We start from the raw sequence: 6,329 nt of genomic DNA, 5'->3' as shown, positions 1-6,329 counted from the left end.
TAAACTTACTACATAATTTGAGTAAATTAATGAGAATCTCCATTTATAGTTCAAGCTTTATTTTAGCACATTTACACCAGACACTAGGCTGACCAAAGTGCTTTACAGAACAAAATTTAAAAAAAAAGATAACATGCATAACAAATAAAACAAAAAAATAAGAGCATCATAGCTAAGAGTACCCAGCAAACAAGCTTCTTTGGGGCCCGAATGGGGCCCTTGCGGGCAGCCCACTGTGGGCCCAGATACCGGCGTGAAATGCGGGGCACGTGTGGGCCCCACACTTCGGGACCCAGGTGGGGCCCCAGTGGGACAGCCCACAAGTGTGGGCTGACTGTGGGCAGGCCCACAGTAAGTAGAGTGGACCCCATTGGGGCCAGTTGTGGGCCCACGGTAAACCCTTATAGGGGCCGATGTGGGGCCATTGCGGGCAGCCCACTGTGGGCCCAGATACCGGCGTGAAATGCGGGGCACGTGTGGGCCCCACACTTCAGGACCCAGGTGGGGCCCCAGTGGGACAGCCCACAAGTGTGGGCTGACTGTGGGCAGGCCCACAGTAAGTAGAGTGGACCCCATTGGGGCCAGTTGTGGGCCCACGACAAACCCTTATAGGGGCCCATGTGGGGGCCATTGTGGGCTGCCCACTGTGGGCCCAGATACCGGCGTGAAATGCGGGGCACGTGTGGGCCCCACACTTCGGGACCCAGGTGGGGCCCCAGTGGGACAGCCCAAAAGTGTGGGCTGACTATGGGCAGGCCCACGGTAAGTAGAGTGGGCCCCCATTGGGGCCAGTTGTGGGCCCACAGTGGGCTGCCTGCAATGGCCCCAAATGGGCCCCTATAAGGGTTTGCTGTGGGCCCACAACTGGCTCCAATCGGGGCCCACTCTACTTACCGTGGGCCAGCCCAAAGTGTGGGCTGACTTTGGGCTGGCCCACACAAATTATAGAAGGCTGGATGTGGCCACACTGTGGGTGCAGTTGCAAAGTTTCAGCACACAGAGTAGGTACACCCATATTACTATATGCAGTACAATTGCACTTGTTAGCAGCAATAAATCGAGGGTCATGTTTTTTTCCCCAAATAATTTATTTATATTTAATAATAATTATAATTAATGATAATACAGTTTAAAACGGCAATAACCACAGAAAACAGGGGATTGAAAATTAAAAATCAATCCCCCCAGGGGCAACAGTTGGTATTTCTGCAGTTCTGGCCCTTCCTTGCCGTCCCCATCTCTGTCCCAGGGATTACGGAGCCATGTCTTCATAGAGGCTTCCACATCACATGCAGTGGCTTGACTGCTTTTTGTCACAGCATCTAAGTGAGAAAGGATCAATTGAAATACAAATGTTAAAAACAAAATAAGGGTTGTACTGTTGAGCCATTTCAACCTAAGAAAGTTTTCAACCTGCACTTTGAATGAGGAAACGTCTTCTGATTGTTCCAGGTGCTATTTATAAATGCTCAACTAAGAGAATGACTGAATAGGTCAATGAGAGAGCTGCGGTTTATAATAACATTTAGTTGTAAGTCATTTTGGTTGGTTAATGATGAACTAAGCTTTTACAAAACATTCATAAATGATTAGCAATTGATATACTAACATTTTATGTATGTTTTGTTAATTCTGTTACAAGTCATTTACAAGTGATCAGTAAATGATTAACTTATTTTTTATGAAACATGATTATGCATTTCATAAATGTTTAAGTGATGTTAATTATTGTATGTTTTGTAGATTCAGTTATAAATAATTTACAATTGTTTAGTTAATGATTAACTAATCATTTAGAAAACATTAACATGCGTTTAATAAATGTTCAATAAAGGTTTTTATTTTCTCCCTACTTATTAAAATTTAAATTTAAAATTACAAACAACCACCAGCCTGAATAACATGTTGTATGAAGACTGTTTAAAATACCCCTCCTAATCCTCACAGAATTTGCAAGACAGAACTGATAACACCTGGGCTTATCGATACTGCGGTCTTCCTTAAAAAAAGCTTGTAATTATTTTTTTTGTACTCGTAATGATTTGTCATTACAAGTGCACAGCTATGTGAGTGGTGTTATTAAGAGTGACCACGGTTAATAGATATGAAAGATATTAATAAAAATGATGTTAATTCAGCCAGCGCACATACCTCTATTTGCTTCCTGTTTTCGGGCGAAGCCCACAGTAGTCGATTGTCGAGTTCACGCGCGCGATCATAAGTGAATATCATCTCAAACCTCTGTGTGTTCAACATCTGATTCAGATGAACTATTCATTTGAGCTGATATTCTCAGAACACCACACAGTGGTAGGTTTGAGACGATATAAATGAACTCACGTGTGAGATCGACTACTGTGGGCATCGACAGAAAACAGGAAGCAAATAGAGGTATGTGCGCTGGCTGAATTAACATCATTTTTATTAATATCTTTCATATCTACTGCAGTCAGATTGACCGTGGTCACTCTTAATAACACCACTCACATGGATGTACACTCGTAATGACAAATCAAGGATGTTAAGAGGCTAAAAGCAGGTTTAGACCATGCCCCATTGAAGTCAGCAGGGTGCAAATTTTAAAAAGATGATAACACAGTGTAGGCAACACCAATTTTTGTCTGTACTGACAGCACTCCAAATGTACAAAAAAAAATAGCTCAATGTTAAAATTGACCGGAGTTTTCCTTTAATTTGGCCCCAGGGCCCGTTTAATGTTTAATACCGGGTTTTGGTTACTATACCAACGTATGGGTGAGTTCTTATGGATGAAGGCCTGTTGTGTTCGGTCTCTTGGTTTGTGGTAGTGGCAGCTATTGTGAAACTCACCTTTGTCATGTACTGGGTGTGGATGGCATCAAGATCTGGTCCTGAAGAATCACAGGCTCAAATGATATCTCATCTGGTAACAAGAGCATAGTAACTTTAGAAACTCTAATGATATCTTTACCCCCTGATATTGCATTGTGGATTTAAATTCAAACATTTAAAGGCTAAGAATATGAGCCATGAGTAAACTGGCCAGATATCTGTGAAAAATAACTTGCGTGCCTAAAGTTGTCGACCCCCTGAATTCAGCATTAAAAAGTTAAAAGAACTTTAGTATTTATCATTAAAAAAAATTACATGAAAATAAATAAATACCTTAGCGCTGGACAGTATGGTGTCTCATTGGCCAACATAATTAAAAACACACCTAGAGAATATACCAATGACCATGATATCCTGTTATCATAATAGTTTAATTATTATAACTTATGACCATTATAACATTATATTATTTTGCCAGCTATTATTTAGCCTACAGGCTTCTCAAGGACAATATCACTTAAAAAAAACTGAGGTTAATGAGTGTGAGACTTCATTAAAAAGCATAAATCCTACAGACCCCAAACTTTTGAACAGTATGATTGAAGTTTTGCTTACTAGTCGAGTTCATAGCCGTGGAGGTTGTCTTGGGACAGGGCTGTAGCAGGACATCATGATGATTTTCTAGACTAGAAAATAACATGCAATGTGTCACAGAGCCAACAATGTTACATAGGATTTGCAATAGAACAAAGGGTTTATTACAAGGAATCAAGCTAGAGATGCAATGCAGAAAAGAGAAAAAGAATATATATAAAATCTTAACGTAATATATTGTGCAAGAAATGCATATGAAATTATTATCATGAAACAATAATTCCTCCTTTGTTGTGGAGTTTTTTTTCTGTCCCTTCTGAAATCACTTTTATTATCAATCTTTGTAAGTGACGTCACTGATCAACAGTACGTTACAGTGTGAATTCTTTCAGGCTAACGTTAGCTAGCAATTAGCTAATTTCCAATAACCCATTGACAAATTACCAGCAAAACAAAAACTGTAATCAACACAAAGATGTGGTTAAAACCCCAAACTTATGTAAAACAAGAGCTAACGTTAACTTAACTTAACGTTTAACGTTACCTATTCTGAAAACAGTTGAGATGCTAACGGACTTTTTCGAAGACTCAAAACCTTTTCTACAAAGTAAATATTCAACAGAAGCGTATCAATTATACGTAAGAAAGGTGTCAGGAACGTTTGTATGTATTATTTGTGTGATTTTGTTAACCAAACTTACCTGAAAGCAGTGGAAAAACAGGGAGACGCTATTTTTTGCTGTTTGTCAGTTGAAGAGGTTTCCTCGTTTCCATGGTTTCCATCTGCTCGCGTGCGCTCCTGTCTTTGAATCGGACAACTTTGAATGCGACTCGCACGCGCACGCGCGTTGAAATCATATCAATTCAAAAGGCACGCAGCATTTAAACATCTAGAATTATAACATGTAACAATTTAAAATATCATTCATTTTATATCATGAATTTAAAAATCATTATGTAGTTCTATGACCAATGTAATATTATTTTTTTCATTAGAATATGAAAGCACTAAAATGCTTTATATAAATGAAAGTTGGTAATGAAATTACGTCCAGTGACGTCGCAGTTTCGTTTGTGTCTGATTGGGCTCAGTCGTTACATCAGTGATGTAGGCCCATTTATTAGTATCAATAATATTTGTTATATATCAATAGTATAAATAATATAATATTATGATAAATATCCATCACTGATGAATACCAAAACATATCTGTAAACCATTGTATTGTTTTTATTGTGACAAATAAGTTAATTTTATTTAATAAATATGGTAACACTTTCTGTGCAGTCCATACTTATAATGAATTATAGCACCATTTCTACTTATTTATGAGCAATATTACAATTCTATAAATATATTTATAAAGACTCATTAAGACCTACCGCATTACAATATATAGTTACATCTATATTTTTTTATAATTCCTTATAAGTCAAAAATTTGTTTTTAAATGCACATAGTTTGATTAAGCTTCTAATATTAAACCTTCTAATGTTAAAACATTTGACTGTTAAACAACTTAACTTTGCATGGGCTAACTGCCTGGGGCCCCATGTGGGTTTTCTGTGGGCAAACCCACAGTGGGTTGCCAACAGTAAACCCTCATGGGGGCCCCATAGTGAAAAACAGCTGTGGGCCCCGTATGGGCTAACCCACTGGGGGCCTGTGTGGGTTTTCTGTGGGCAAACCCACAGTGGGTTGCCCACAGTAAACCCTCATGGGGGCCCAAATGGGCAAAACTGCTATGGGCCCCGCATGGGCTAACCCACTGCGAGCCCGTGTGGGTTTTCTGTGGGCAAACCCACAGTGGGTTGCCCACAGTAAACCCTCATGGGTGCCCAAATGGGCAAATCTGCTATGGGCCCCGCATGGGCTAACCCACTGCGAGCCCGTGTGGGTTTTCTGTGGGCAAACCCACAGTGGGTTGCCCACAGTAAACCCTCATGGGTGCCCAAATGGGCAAATCTGCTATGGGCCCCGCATGGGCTAACCCACTGCGAGCCCATGTGGGTTTTCTGTGGGCAAACCCACAGTGGGTTGCCCACAGTAAACCCTCATGGGGGCCCAAATGGGCAAAACTGCTATGGGCCCCACATGGGCTAACCCACTAGGGGCCCTTGAGGGGTTTCTGTGGGAAAGCCCACTGTGGGCTTGCCCTCAGCAAGCCCACATGGGGCCCCAAAGGGTTTGCCCTTGCCCACACTGTCCCACAGAAAACCCACACTTACCCACAGTGGGCCCGCATTGGCATGTTTGCTGGGTATAAAACAGTATCAGACTTCTATATAAATAAGAAAAAACAATTGAAGAAAAAAAATCAACATAGGCTACAGTACTAAATGAAGTTTTGTTAATAACTAAGTTCGGGAGGAGCACGTTCAGATAATTAACACGAGTGGACGGCAATCAGCAATCAGCAACCAATGATAAGAGGGTATATATAGACTCAGCAGTCTTACCTCGATCCATTGGCAGTTTGCAGCATCCCTCCTCCACCCCTTCTCCACACTCCTAGTCCTGCACACTCCTCTTTCTAAAAAATCACTTGCATACGGGGGGAGTACTCTGGGTTCGGGCAGAATTCCGAGCACGGAGCCCTCCCTCCGGACAGCACGCCAAATACGCATTGAATCTTACTCACTCAAAATTATATGTAAGTGTGAACTCGTGAAAGAAAACAGGTTTTTAAAAGAGACTTGAAAGCAGTGAAGGGGAATGTTCAAGAGCAGGGGTGTCGAACTCATTTTTGCTGTGGGCCACTTCAGCATTATGGCTGGATTTCTCAGACCTACATATCTGCATATCTGAGTTAATCAATGTTTTGGCACTAATCAGTTCAATTAAATTGTTCACTCATAAAGACAGTCACTTGTCGCCACCTACTGGCTTATATGCAACTAATGCCGAGTTCAGACTGCATGAT

At 41.1% G+C, this 6,329-nt stretch overlaps 1 long non-coding RNA gene across 4 annotated transcripts; it reads right to left on the bottom strand.

Annotated features, from left to right (window-relative positions):
• Positions 1-1,015: 1,015 nt before the first annotated feature.
• LOC120494789 (uncharacterized) lies at positions 1,016-4,851 on the bottom strand. Of its 4 annotated transcripts, none has more exons than XR_016146679.1 (4): positions 4,107-4,851; positions 3,427-3,497; positions 2,830-3,196; positions 1,023-1,322 (listed from the first exon to the last, which is right to left on the bottom strand). It is a non-coding gene; the product is annotated as an uncharacterized LOC120494789 (long non-coding RNA). The 4 variants fall into 4 exon arrangements; XR_016146678.1 differs by having other exon boundaries at positions 1,032-1,322; positions 2,830-2,902; positions 4,107-4,844; XR_016146680.1 differs by having other exon boundaries at positions 1,016-1,322; positions 2,830-3,497; positions 3,950-4,851.
• Between the last annotated feature and the right edge of the window lie 1,478 nt (positions 4,852-6,329).

Source organism: Pimephales promelas, chromosome 15, assembly GCF_988280905.1.
Source record: "Pimephales promelas chromosome 15, fPimPro1.hap1.1, whole genome shotgun sequence".
NCBI classification, from domain to species: domain Eukaryota; kingdom Metazoa; phylum Chordata; class Actinopteri; order Cypriniformes; family Leuciscidae; genus Pimephales; species Pimephales promelas.
The sequence above is the reverse complement of the archived record's forward strand: the minus strand, read 5'-3'. Positions and strand labels throughout refer to the sequence as shown.